At 46.6% G+C, this 15,058-nt stretch overlaps 1 long non-coding RNA gene across 3 annotated transcripts in view; it reads right to left on the bottom strand.

Annotated features, from left to right (window-relative positions):
• Window positions 1-15,058, bottom strand: part of LOC105467445 (uncharacterized) — a 37,261-nt gene that overhangs the window by 16,201 nt on the left and 6,002 nt on the right. The window lies entirely within an intron of this gene.

The following is a 15,058-nucleotide window of genomic DNA, read 5'->3' as shown; positions in this document are numbered from 1 at the left end:
AGAATCTGAAGTGAAAATGAGCATGTTGAGATGAGAGTGAATAACTTGGCTGAGTCCTCAAGGGAGAGGTGGTGACAGGATCAGCTTAATAATCCCACTGAATGGAGGTCAAATGTCACCCACAGACATAGTCCTTATCCTTCCAGCACCAGGCACCCTGCCCAGAGTAGCTGAAGATGGAGATTCCTTTCCCCTGGGCAGGGGTGAGAAAGATGGCAGACTGAGATGTACCCTTTTCCTACAAGAGCACATTTCTTCGAATACGCTCAGTGCAGTGGCCATCATCAACCTTTGAGGGTACGTTTAATGTTTGGAAATGTTTCCAAATTCTTTAGAGCCAAATTTAGCAACAAAATGGATAGTTGTGCCAAGGAATATAGCACCTGGGATCAAAAACAATGTATTGCTGTAAAAACAGAAGCATTATATGACTTACAAATGGACTCCAGTGGCAATTCTAAAATAAGAATCCAAGTGAGGTTGGAGCAATGACAGCCCCAGTGAAATGAGTATGTGGTTTCCCAAGAAGAGGTCATGAAAGCTTCCGTGGAAGCATAGAAGTGGACATATTTGCCAAACAATTGGACAACACACAAGCATGAAAACTATGGATGCTGAGTCAAGGCTGGGAACCTGAGGTTAGGCCACACTCTGCTATATACCCTTGGCACATGGGTCCTGGAAAACCTCTTCCTTTCCTGCAATAGGCAGCATTTGTTTACTGCTCTAACTGGGATGTCTTAGCCTCCTCCTCACCAGGTTGACTTCTAGGCATCCTTCAGGACTCAACTTGACTTTGAGTTTCTCAGTCCTCAGAGAGTTACTGTCATCTGTGATCCATCTTGCATGTGTATACATCTCTATAATGTTGACTTTCCTGCTCCATTATTGTAATTTGTTTGCTTTTTGATTTTCCCCATCCATACCCCCATGTTATGAACATCTTGAAGGCAGGTGTTGCTGTATTCATGTCTGCATTTCCAATGCTTGGCATATAGTAGATGTGTAGTAACATGCTTTGTGATCCAATTTTGATGAATGTCAGGGTCCTCATTTGTTCCTTGTTCTTTTAAACTCACAGGGTCTTGAAAAATGAGAGAAAAGATGTGAGAATTCTGTGATCATCTGCGTGGTTGCTGCATGCACACTCAAATTATGCTGCGATTTCTGTACACTGATAACTGCGTGGACGTATCTCATGGACCATGTTTCTTGAACATTAGTGTGTGGCTGGCACTGTGGGAGTGCCTCAGATCTGTAGAGCTGGTTCCTTTAATGAAATCCACTTCTAGATCCATTGTATAGCTCAACCCTGCCAGAAATACTCCTGTTTAAGTGTGATATGTAACAAGTATTATTTGAAAGTCAATTACCAAAAGGGTACCACTGCAGAATAAAAAGGAACTAACTGTGGAAAATTAGACAGCTACTCAGAGCAGTCTTTAGTCTCAATTAGCCACATTTTCCTGTCTTCTAGCAGCTGAACTCAGAGTGTCATTTGAGTAGGAGCTTGGGCCTGGCAGCTCACGGCACTCTGTTGCTTCCGAGGTCCCCAATTATGCAATAATGGTAATCACTGATGGAGGGCTTGGTTGAGAAATGCCTGTTTCCTCATGTCTAGAGCTCAGTAATCATAGGGGAGGAGTATGTCAGCACAGGATTCGTTGATTTCAAATTATTGTTTGAGAAGGAGCTAAGTGAGATCAGGCTTTTACAGACTGGATTGCGGAGGCTGAGGCTTGGGGATGCCACCCTCAGACGGTGCTACAGGCGGACAGCTCTGACCACTCTCTGAAAGAAGATCTGCCCTAAGCCTGCACTCCATCCTTCATCCCCAAGAGTTCAAGGGCCATTTGAGACACAGCAGAAACTACTTCTGGCATAGCCCACTTGCCACTCAAAATAATTAGTTCTTATCACAGAGGGCTGGCAAGTAGGGATATGGGATGGGACAGGCTGGTTTCCTATTTCTCACACCCAGTAGGGCTTCCAGTCTTTTGTCAAATCTGGTCTTTAGCAGAGGCCTCCTGAGTTCTCTTTAGATGCCTTTGCCATTTCTGAAATAGCAAGGGCAGTCAAAAATGGCAAAAATGGTCACAAATTCTTCCCCTCCTATTAAGGGGTGGAGCCTGTTTCTCTACTCCTTGAAGTTGGGTTGGCCATGTGATATGTTTTGGCCAATGTGACGTATTTGCAAAATGATGCAAGCAGAAGCTTGTATGGTGCTTGTACACTGGGATTTGCTTTATCTTTCTGCACTTGGAAACACTGCAACTGTCACCACATGAACAAGCTTGAAATGGTCTGCTGGACATTAAGAGAGACATATGGCCCAGGTACCCTGTAACCCCAGCTACAGCCAGATAACCATACAACATGCGAGTGAGGTCATTGATTGCCAACTTGAGCAGGAGTGAGCCCAGCCAAGACCAGCAGAAGAACCTCATAGTTGATCAAGATGAACCCAAATTGCCAGACTACTGAGTCATGAGTTAAATAAAAGATTGCTGTTTTAAGTCACTAATTTTGGTGGGCTTGTTATGCAGCAAAAACTGATACATGACTGTTATGTTACTATCGTACCACGTACTGCCCTAAACACCACACGCATGAACTCATTTCGTCTTCTCAAAACCTTATGAAGGAGGTATTTTTTCATCCCCATTTTGCAGATGAGGAAGCTGAGATTGAGGGACTTGCAAAAGGTTACAAGGCTTGCGTGGGGACAGGGGTCGCACCTGGCAGCCTGGCTATGAAGTCTACACTCCTAACCATTGTACCCACTGCTGCTGTCAGGCAGGTCTGGAATGTCACAGCTCTGCCCAGACCCTCCAGTGGCCAGCCAGTGCCTCAGGAAGCAAGCTTGGCATGGGATATATCCTTGGTATGAGATATAAGGCCTTTCATGATTTCATTCATTCAACAAAGCTTTTACTGAGGTCTACTATGTGCAGGCACTGGGAACGTGGCAAAGGAGAAAGCACACAAAAATCCCTGCCCTCATAGATTCTCCGGTCTTTGGTGGCAGAAAGAGACAAGTAAATAAGCAAAATAATCAGTTTGTTAGGAGAGTGGCTGGAAGGAAGGGCAGATGGACAGTGGCTCGGGGACAGAAGCTCTGTGCCTTACCTAGAGGTCAGACAGAATGAGGGTGTGGCAGAGATGCCTGTGATGGTCTTTCCAGCAAGCCTGCCCCTATGCTGAGCTCTCCTCAGCCATGCCTGCTCATCCACACATTTACCCCCAGCCAGTGAGGCCACGTGACTGCCATGTAGCTTCACGGCATGAGATGGGATTTCCCCTGTCCCCACTGGTTGCTGCACCCCCTCCCATGTTCTCCCAATATACAGAGCCTCTCTACTTCTTGTAGGCATGGCCTTGGGTTCCAGTTCCTTGGTATTTCTTCTGCTGCCCTTTTCTGTCCTGAACTTTTGATAGGTACATGGAGAAAAAGGCTCATCGTGGAAAGACCATAAGTTTTGTAGCCTCACACCTGGGCTCACAGTTCAGCTGGTTCTTATGAGCTGTGGGTCCCTAGGCAAGAGAGTTCACCTTTCTGAACCTTAGTGTCTGCCCTTGTAAAGTGAGGGCAATCTCTCTGCCTTGGCAGAATGTCGTGAGGCTAAGCGTATTGTGAGGTTAATCCCGTACACAGTAGGTGCTCATAAATGGTAGGTCTCCCTCTCCTGGACTCAGTTCCTTATTCCACTCTCTCAGATCCTTGGTTTCCTCATCTTTGCACTGCAGATGTAGGAGTTGTGAGTATTAAGAGTGTAACATGTGATCTCTCAACTTTTGCAAGACCCCTTTCTTGTTTTTGTCATTGTCGTTCTTGTTAATTACTCATGTAGTTACTCCACTTTCTCTCCACTCTCTTCTCCTTTTATCCTCCCTCCATATAAGCGACTGGTCTAGTAAGTTTTGTGGAAATTACTGTTTTGATTTACATGAACAGTTGTGTGTGTGTGTGCCCTCTGTCCAGTGCTTCTAGCTGCTACACAGAGCTCCATGGCTTGTCTCCACTTCATTTTCCTCATCTATATTAGTCTGTTCTCACCCTACTGTAAAGAAATACCTGAGGCTGGGTAATTTATAAATAAAAGGGGTTTAATTTCTTTCATAGTTCTGCAGGCTGTACAGGAATTATGGGGGCTGGGGAAGCCTCAGGAAACTTACAACCATGGTGGGAGGTAAAGGGGAAGGAGGCATGTCTTCACATGGCTGGAGCAGGAGGAAGACAAAGAGCAAGGGGGAGGTGCCACACACTTTTAAACAACCAAATCTCATGAGAACTCTATCACCAGAGCAACACAAAAGGGAGAAAACCACCCCTGTATTAGTCCATTCTCACACTGTTATAAGGTCATACCCGAGACTGGGTAATTTATAAAGGAAAGAGTTTCAATTGACTCACAGTTCCACAGGGCTGGGGAGGCCTCAGGAAACTTACAATTATGGCGTGAGGGGAAGCAAATATGTCCTTTATCACATGGTGTCAGGCAACAGAACACATGCAGGGGAACTGCCCTTTATAAAACAATCAGATCTCGTGAGACTTATTCACTCTCATGAGAACAGTTTGGGAAAACCTGCCCACATGATTCAATTACTTCCTACCAAGTACCTCCAATGACACATGGATATTATGGCAGCTACAATTCAAGATGAGATTTGGGTAGGGACACAGCCAAACCATATCAGCCCTCATGATCCAGTCATTCCCCACAAGGCCCCACTTCCGACATTGCATTACAATTCAACATGAGATTTGGGTGGGGACACAAATCAAAACTATATCACTGTCATTCCCAGATGGCTGCCAAATCCACAAACAGCATGTCTTAGAGATTCGAAGATGCACATTGTTGGTTATTTTAACATTTCACACTGGGTGGCTTCTTGTGCTCGCTATCTTCAGTTGTGACAGTTGCCACTATCTGCCCTGCACAAACATTATCAGTATTAATGTTGGAACTGGCTTAAGGGGCAACTGTAACCTGGAAGCATATCAGGAGGTGATAGTGCAGCATGCTGAAGAAATGCTTCATGATCACACTCTTGAAGGCAGCACTGTGTGGGTAAAGATGGACACTGACAACTCTGGGTCAGAAGGTGGTTTAGAGAGCTGGGCTTGGGATGTGAGGGAGAGCTAAGAAGACTCAATTTGTTTTACTTCTATTTTTCTTTCTATATATGCCTAAGGGTGAAAAATGATTTGAAAAAAAAGATCAATAAGGTTAAAAGATTCAAAATAAGCATTTTGAATTCCAATTGTATAAAAAGTCTCTGACAAGAGAGTATTTTTTCATTGTTTTTCCTTTCTTAGTGTTACATAATATACTGATGTGTCTCACAATGGAATGAGCCTTGGTTTGAAGGGAATGCAGTCACCTGCAGAATGGCCTTCTAAGTCACCATGTAGCCCACTGTGGGAATTCCTGTGGACTGTAAACCTTGACGTGGAATTGTTTGTGGCACAAGGTATCTGGTTTGGCTAAGTTGTGCCAGGGTGTATCTTCACCAGCACTTGGCACAACTCATCTTTCTAATTTTTGTGAGTCTAATATGTGTACAGTGATCTTTGTTTTAAATAGCATTTCTCTAATTGCTAATACATTTGAGTGTCTCTTCATGTACTTGCTGGTTCTTTTGTTTTCTTCCTCTGTAAGTTGCCTGTTCTTTTCTTTTGCCCATTTTCCCATTAGGCCTGCTTTTTCTTATCTATTTGCAAGAGTTTCTTGCACATTCTAGATCTATTCCACTGCTGACTTAGATGTTTCAAATATGTTTTTCTTTTCTACCCCCCAGAGCTCTTTGTAAACTGCCACGTGCCTTCTGGGCACTGGTTAATTACAGGTTCTCAGTGTGATGTGGATATGGGAAGATTTAGCTTTGCCAAAAGAGCACCCTGCCATGACCTGGCCCCTTAGTGTGCTGTGCCTTCCCCTAAAGCAGTTCCTGAAGGAGCTGCATTTTGAAAGAGTGCTCATGCCACTCAGGAGACCCACTTTCAGCTCTGCAGTTTCCATGCACCAGGCTGGCATGTTTAACTTTGCATTCTTGTTTAGTAACAGCTCCCTGTGTCTGTGCCCCAGGTGTCTCCATCAAGCCAGCTAGTATATTCTGAGCACAGAGTTGCTTTTAGGCTCTGGGCTTCCAGAGACGATTGGGGGAAGCTCAGACATGGCAGAGGCACTCAGACTAGCACCAAGTGTAATGTGAAAGGGGCAACAGGGAGCAACTTGCCAGGTGCTGCCCAGGCACAGAACAGGTATGGAGGGACAAAGAAGGCTTCCTGGAGGAGGCAGCATGAGACCCAGGTGCTGCCTGAGTACAGAGCAGGTGTGGAGGGACAAGGAAGGCTTCCTGGAGGAGACAGCATGAGACCAGGGCCTTGTGGATGAGAAGGATTTCTGGCCTTCCTTCCCAAACTGTAAGGTCCTGAGAGCAGTGATCAAGTTGGGGGACTCTGCTTCTGTTGAAGAACAACCACAGCTCCTATGTAGAGAGCCTTCAGAGTTGGGTAAGCACACTGAAAAGGAGAGACTGCAGCTCTCACCCAAGCCTGCAGGGTGATTTCACTCTGCAGAGATAGGCACTAGGGCTCACCCAGGATCTCTGAGGCTCTGTGACTTTTCCAAGGTCACCCATTCTAAAAATGTAAGCCTGCATCTAGAGCCTGACCCCATGTGTTCCTCATGCTTGTAACCAGTCTCATGGCAGGAGCAGGGGTGATACTTGGTGCTGTTGTCCAGAGTTACAGACTCTTTTCCATCCCAGACCCCAGCCACCCAAAGCTTGGGATGTCCACAAAGATCCACCCTGCCCTGTTGAGCCTGTGGAATTTCATTCTCATTAGGCAGGTGAGGGTGGGAAAGAGTGGAGAAGGTCGGGCTTCTGCAAGTCTTAGGGAAGGGCCCAGGGAAAAGAGAGTTAATTCAATTCTCTTTTGCTTTTTCTTTCCCAAAAAGTCAAAGACACTTGAGTTTAGCATGCCTGTTGTCTACTCACATAATATTGTGGTAGAGAGAAATTCATTCATGTTAAAAAAAAAAAAAGTTATCAAAGATACACATTGATAGAAAACATATTGCTGGAAATAAAAAAAAGTAATGAATAACATTCCACATAATAGTGACTAAAAGCAAAATAGTCTTCGGCTGTGGTTACAAGTTGAGTTCAAATTGAAGGTGCTTTGTAATACTGATAAAACAGCTGTCTTTTCCAGGAAAAAATATTGTACTATATTTTATCATGTGGCAAAAGGAGGGGAAATGAACTAGGGAGAAAATCACTCCGGGTGGATATTGTGGGTGGGTGATTGGCACTGCAGCCTTCCTGCCTCAGTCAATGTGCTGCTGACTTCAGAGAGGACCACAAGCATTGCAAAACATGCAGGGCTTGATCAAAGGCGCGATTGTTATTCACAGCCAAGTGTTCTATCTCTGTCTTTGCACTTCTGTTGCACTTCTGTTGAAGGAGGAGCAGCTGTGACCTATGATGTTTGCCTCATGGCCTGTTTCCAGAACTTCCCCACTTACTTCTCATGGAGTAGGACTTATGGGAACTGGATTGAGGTTGCTAGACTGGGCCATGAGAGACTTTAGTACAGGCTGCCTCTCCCTTAGTTAATTAGGGAAACTTGGGCAGACCATGCCAACTCTGGCCTTGCCTGGCCCCCCTCACAGGCTGGCCTGGGTGCCTCCACTGTGCAGGCTCTGCAGTGCTCTACTTCTGAGACTGCTTAAGCAAGGCTGTTGGCAAATCTTACTAGTTGCCTAGGTAGCATCCCTTCAAAACTCACCTCAACCTCACCTACCTTCTACTCTAGAGGCCCAAAGACTCTAACATGCCCTTTCCCAGGCTCCCTTGAAACTAAGGGTGGTTGTGTGTGCTGTGTTTGGATGATGAAACTCATAGAAAAGCTTCTGGGAAGGATTTCCTTCTCTGATGAGAATAAAGAGGTAGATATGGGGAGTGCCCCTTCTTGTCTCTTGCTTTGGGGGCTGCAGTGTGATGTTATTCTTGGGGTCGTGGCAGCCATCTTGCAACCATGGGGAGAATCATGAAAACAAGAGCAACCTCACTGAGGATGGTGGCTTTTAGTTTTGTGGTAGACATGCTTCCCAAATGGGCCCAGATTCAAGAGCTGGAAAAGGAGGGTCTATATTTCATGGCCAAAGGAATATTTCTAAAAACTCCCGGATATGGTTTGGCTGTGTCCCCACCAAAATCTCATCTTGAATTCCCACGTGTTGTGGGAGGGACCCAGTGGGAGGTATTTGAATCATAAGGGCAGGTCTTTCCTATGTCGTTCTCATGATAGTGAATATGTCTCATGAGACCTGATGGTTTTCCAAGGAGTTACCCCACATAAGCTCTCTCTTTGCCTGCCGCCATCTATGTAAGATGTGACTTTGCTCCTCCTTGCCTTCCACCATGATTGTGAGGCCTCCCCAGCCACGTGGAACTGTAAGTCCATTAAACCTCTTTCTTTTGTAAATTGCCCACTCTCAGGTATGTCTTTATGAGAAGCATGAAAATGGACTAATACACCCCCTCTCCCTGCCCTGTGGGCATGAGTCAGGAGGCATACAGCCTCAATTGCCCTTGCAGCCTTTTTGTTCCTTCATCCAACCAAGACTTCACTGAGAGTCCACGATGTTTGTGACATTGGCAATACATCAAGGAAGAAAATAGACAGAACTTTCTGCCCTTATGAGTTTACATTCTTGTAGGGGAAGCAGAAAGTAAGTGAGATTATAGTTTGCTGGCTGGTGATAAGTGTTGAGGAGAAAAGTTAAATCAGTGAAGGGACACTGAAGTTTCAGATGGTGTTGCTAGGATGGGCCTTGCTGAGGAAATGACTGTTGAAGGAAGTGAGAGGGATGTAGCTGTGTGCTGGAGGGAGAGGGAACAGCTCATGGAAAGGCTGAGGCAGGACTGCGCCTGTCATGCTGGAGGGATGGTGAGGGGGCCGGTGGGGCTGGGGCAGAGTGAATGGGGAAGGGGGTTGGAGAGGAGATGAGGTCTAAGAGACCATGGGTTGTGCAGGGACCCCTAGGTCACTTCGAAGATGCTGGCCTGAGTGAGATGTGTTGCTAAGGGGCAGTTTTGGCGTAGACCAGATCTCCAATTTCGTTTTGAAAGGATTATTCAAGCTGCTGTGATGAGAAAGGGCTGGAGGAGGAGCAGGTAGCAGCTGCAGTCCCAGTGAGGAGGCAACCGGGATTACCCGGGTAAGAGATGATGGTGACATGGACCAGAGTGATGGAGAGGAGGCCAGGGTCTGGAGATGCCAAGGCAGAACCAGAGGGATTTGCTAATGGATTTGCTATAGGGTATAAAGCTTGAAGGGTTCAGGGTGAGTCCAGGGGTGGACTGGACCACTGGCAGTGTGGTCTCTGTGGGCAGAAAGGGAGAGAGCCCAGGCACTTGAGGACATAATGAGCCGCTGAGCCTCTGACATTCCTTCCTATGGGCAGATGCTGGCTAGCTCCTCACCAAGCCCCTTTCCCTTTCTCCTGGGTGTGCCATCAGACTGCTTTCCAGCCTCTTTTTGTGGTTAGGTGCAGACCTGTGAATGGGTTCTAGACAATAAATTGTAGGTGGAGGTGATGGACACTTTTTCCTCATCTGCAGCCCCCAGCCCATCCTCTGTGCTTTTTCCCTTTCTGCATATTTGATGCAGTTTCCATGGTGACATTGGGAGCCACATGTTGAAGATAGGGGAGCCATAAGAGGGAAGCAGCCTAGACCTCTCAATCACCCCTTGGAGACGGGACACCTGCTAATCAGAACCCTGCATTAGGCTTCACATGAGTAAGAAATAAATCTCGGTTGTGTTTGGAGCTCAGTATTTAATCATCTGTGAGTTTGCTTTTGCTTGCTGCTAGGAATCCTCGAACTAATACAATGTGCCTGGAGTTTACCCCAATTCTAGTCTTGCATTTTTAGCAAGGAAAACATTTCCTTTGAGAGAAAGGCAGCTTAAGGCAGAGCTTTGGTGTATGGAAGCCCTGCTACGGTCTCAATGTTTGTGCCCCCCCACATTAATATGTGAAATCTAATCCCCCATGTAATGACAATTGGACGTGGGGCCTTTGGGAGACGATTGGGTCATGATGGTGATTAGGTGCCATGAGGCCTCGTGAATGAGATTAATGCCCTTATAAAAGAGTCCCAAGGGAGCTTGTTTGTCCCTTCTGTCGTGTGAGGTTACAGTAGAGAGACGGCTGTCGACGAACAAGGAAGCAGGCCCTCACCAGGCACCAAATCTGCTGGCACGCTTATCCTGGACCTCCCAGCCTCCAGAACTGTGAGAGATAAATTTCTGTTGTTTATAAGCCACCAAGTTTATGGTATTTTGTTATAACAGGCTGAAAAGACTAAGACAGCAAGAGTGGGCTTTGGCTAGGCAGCCTGGAACAGCTGTCCCTGGTGGGCAGAGCACATCTAGAATCAGGGGACAAACAGCAGGTCCCCTCCCTTCAAGCCCCAGCCACACTGGAGGGATGAGACTTCCTTAATGTGTGGACAGGTTCTTAGAATTACCTGTTAAATATCCCTGTTAAGGCTTCAAGGGCAGTGGTTGTGGGTTTGCTTCGTGCTGGTTTAGGAGTCCTGCCCCATGGCTGGGGTGAGCCAGGAGACATACCCATTCCTCCAGCTTCTCTGGCCACACGATCCAGCTTCTATTCCTTTCCAAGGTCCAACCACATCAGAAATCCCTTAGGAGCTTTCTAGGTTGGGGATGGTCAACCTCAGAAAGCTTAGATTGTCTTGGAAGGACCTGGAGGCCTGTGATTTACATGAGTGAGAAATAAACCTCTGTTGTGCTTGGAGCCCTAAACATACAGTCAACACTTCTGCCCCACTCTTCGTATACACTCCAGAGTTTGTGGCAGATTGTGCTTTGCCAAGATGGGTGGTACAGTAGCTCCTGTCCCATGTGCTCTGCTGGAACCCTGCCACTTTCCATCAAGAGGTGGAAATTCCCTTCCCCTTGAATGTGGGTGGGCTTGTACATTAGTTTCCTAGGGCTCTGTAACAAATTAGCACAAACTGGGTGACAAAACAACAAAAATGTATTCTCTCACAGTTCTGGAGGCAGACATCCAAAATCAAGGTGTTGGTTGGGCCAAACTCCCTTTGAAGGCTCTAGGGGAGAGTCCTTTCTAGCCTCTTCCTAGTTCCTGGTGGCTGGCAGCCATCCCTGGCGTTCCTTGTAGCTGCATGGATTCAATCTGTCTTCCTCTTCACATGGCCTTTGATATGGTTTGGCTCTGTGTCCCCGCCCAAATCCCCAGTGTTGGAAGAGGGGCTAGTGGGAGGCGACTGGATCCTGGAAGGGCATTTCCCACTTGGTGCCATTCTCGTGACAGTGAGTGAGGTCTCATGAGATCTGGTTGTTTTAAAAGTGTGCAGCACCTCCCCAGTCTCTCTCTTGGTTCTGCTCCAGCCATGAAGACTCCTGCTTCTGCTTTGCCTTCTGCCAGGAACAAAAGCTCCCTGAGGCCTCCCCAGAAGCAGATGCTGCCATGCTTCCTGTACAGTCTGCAGAACCACGAGCCAGTTAAACCTTTCTTTATAAATTACCCAGTCTCAGGTATTTTTTTTATAGCAATGCAAGAACATAGGAATGCAACCTTTGTTCCTGCCTCCTCTGTGATGCCTTTGTGTCTGAACCTCCCTCTCCTTATAAGGACACCAGCCATATTGGATTTAGAGTCCACTCTTGATATGGTTTGTCTCTGTGTCCTCACCCAAATCTCATCTCGAATGGTAATCCCCATGTGTCAGGGGAGGAGCCTGGTGGGAGGTGATTGGATCATGGGGACGGTTTCCCTCATGCTGTTCTTGTGATAGTGAGTGAGTTCTCATGGGAGCTGATGGTTTAAAAGTGTTTGGCAGTTCCTCCATTGCTCGCACTCTCTCTCCTGCTGCCATGTAAGATGTGTCTTCCTTCCCCTTTGCCTTCTGCCATGATTGTAAGTTTCCTGAGTCTTCCCCAGCCATGTGGAACTGTGAGTCAATTAAATCTCTTTTGTGTATAAATTACCCAGTCTCAGGTAGCATCTTTATAGCAGTGCAAGAATGGACTAATACAGCCCTTCTCCAGTGAGACCTCACCTTAACTAAGCACATCTATAATGGTGCTGTTTCCAAATAAGGTGGCATTCTGAGGTTCTGGGTGGACATGAATTTTGGGGACAGTACTCAGCCGAGCATGGTGTGACTGTAACCAATTGAGGAGGTGGAAGTGGTGCCACAGCATGGCTCTGTACACCTGCCATCTTGCTTGCTGGACCCCCTGGGTCACACCTTGTACTGCTGTACATGCCTGAGGGCCACCATGTCATGAGGAAGCCCACACTAAACCACATGGAGAGACCACCTGGAGAAACCTTGAGACTATGTGAAGAGAGAAATGCTGGGCCAGTCTCTGGGTGCTCCAGCCCCCACTGTTCCATCTCCATTCCCCCATCTGAAAAACCAATGGCATTAAAGCGATGCTGAGCTTGAACTGTCTAGGTAAGCCTTCTGGAATTCCTGACCCACAGAAACAGTGAGAGGTCATGCTATGGACTGAATTGTGTCTCCCTCCACAACCAACCCACCGCCCAAATTCACATGTTGAGGTTCTAAACCCGGTGCCTTAGAATATGGGTGTATTTGGAAACAGGGCCTTTAAGGAGGTAATTAAGGTCAAATGAGGCCATAAGTGTGGGCCCTAATCCAACAGGATTGATTTTCTTACAAGAAGAGGAAGAGGCACTAGGAGTGTGCATGAGCAGGGAAGAAGCCACCAAGGACACAGCAAGAAGTCAGCGTCTGCAGCCAAGGAGAGAGGCCTCAGGAAAAACCAACCTGCCGGCACCTTGATTGTGGACTTTCAGCCTCCAGAACCATAAGAAGATAAATGGCTGCCTTAACAAACTAATACCGATAATAGAATGACTGTTACTATTTTAAGCCATTATGTTTTGGGGATATTTGCTATGCAGCAATAGTAATAGATGCAAATGAACAGAGAGAGGGGCGTTATGAGGGGAAGCTTAGGGGTCTGGGCTTCACCTCCTCTCTCTGCCACTGACTTGCTGGGTGGCCTTGGCCTACTCATCTCCCTTTCTCTGGGCCTTGTTGTCCTCATCTGTAAAATGGACAGATCAAATGACTTCCAACAACCCTCATAGCTCCATGTTGTGCTAATTTTCTCTATGAGTTTTGAGAAGAGGTTAGTTCAACAACAGTAATTTCAACCATGTTCCTGGAGACTTCTTGGATTTAAGAGACGTTTGCTGAGAATCCATGTAATCTAATAATAATAATACCTGCTGCTTAAGAAGCTCGTTCCCAATGTCAGATCCAAAGTGATTTACATACATTATCCCCATTAAATTAAATCTTCACAGAACTCCACAGGGAAGGAGTTATTTTTATAGCTAAGACGCTGAGCAGAAAAAGTCCAATGACTGGCTCAAGGTCACGGAGCTAGTGATGAGAGAGCCAGGATCCAAAACACAATGCAGTTGACTCCCAAGTCCACATCCTTTCCACGTGGCCCTATAAGACAACACTTAGAGCAAAGCGGGGTGGGTGACACCTGTCCCACCCCAATTGAAATACTCTGCCTGTGAGGGCTTGTATCAGCTCCATCCTGACTGTAAAGTGCCCGCCCCTTCCCCTAACTCTCTCAGGTGGTGTGGTAGATAAGGCAACAGGCCACTGTCCAGCCATCTGTGAGAGGAGCCAGAGAATAAATTGTTTCTTATGTAAGAATGGATGGGGTATGTATGTCAAGGCCAAGTGAAGGGAGATTGGATCTGCCCTTTGAGGTCCTCAGAGGATCAGACCCAGAACAGATGGCAAACTGTTGTCACTCGATATGGAATTAGGCCAAGTCGAAGTTCAGGTTGAGAGGCTGCAGTTCGGGTTTCCATTCAGCTGTCAGGCAAATGAGCCCCCTTAATGAATGGCCTCCCTTGGCCACTGGGATCCCCTTTTCCTTTCTGAGGACAGCTTTTGTGTCTGTTGCTCCTTTCTGATTACAGTGAGACAGTCCAGTTGGGTGATTTATGGTGATCTGGCTGCCCATTCAAAATGCCCCTTTGATCTGAGTGCCTGATGTTTGATGCAGAAGACAGTCCAGAGAGTGGAAGGGGCTGTGGCCTGGGCGCGAACCTTGTCTCTACAACTTTGTACTGGTGTGATCTTGGGCAAATAAATCATTTAGTGTTTCCAAGCCTGAATGTCCTCATCTGTGCATTAGGGGTAAAATACTGAACCCCAAGAGGGCTTGTGATGATTAAATGAGATCATGCAACTGCATCCATATGGCAAGTGCCCATTTAATGATAATTCCTTTTCCATTTACTCCTTCCCTTCAGGGAGTGATATGGTTTGACTGTGTCCCCACCCAAATCTCATCTTGAATTGTAGCTCCCATAATTTCCATGTGTCATGGGAGGGACCTGGTGGAAGGTAATTGAATCATGGGAGCGGGTCTTTACCATGCTGTTCTCTTGATAGTGAATAAGTCTCACAAGGTCTGATGGTTTTACAAATGGGAGTTCCCCTGCACATGCTCTCTTACCTGCCACCATGTAAGATGTGACTTTGCTCCTCATTCACCTTCCGCCATGATCGTGAGGCCTCCCCAACCATGTGGAACTGGGAGTCCATTAAACCTCTATTCTTTAGAAATTACCCAGTCTTGGGTATGTCTTTATTAGCATCATGAGAACAGACTAATACAGGGAGTGACCTATTATTCCTGTATTTACTTGCTTCTTTGACTCATTTATTGAATGCCTGCTGTGTGCTGGGCCCTCATCTGGATGCCATGGCTACAGAGACACACTGGTGAATGAGACCACCAATTCTCCCTTTCTAGTGGGGAAGGCAGGCCATGGACAGGTGAACAAGTAAAGATAATTCCGTAAATGTTAAGTGTGGTACAGAAATGTAAATGCGGGATGTTAGAGAGTGACTTGGTATGGAGGACAGCTTCACTGAAGCTCTTGATCTCTATGCACAGCCGTGTTTGATGCTCTGC

This window comes from Macaca nemestrina, chromosome 7, assembly GCF_043159975.1.
Source record: "Macaca nemestrina isolate mMacNem1 chromosome 7, mMacNem.hap1, whole genome shotgun sequence".
NCBI lineage: Eukaryota > Metazoa > Chordata > Mammalia > Primates > Cercopithecidae > Macaca > Macaca nemestrina.
This window is presented reverse-complemented; position numbering and strand designations above follow the sequence as displayed.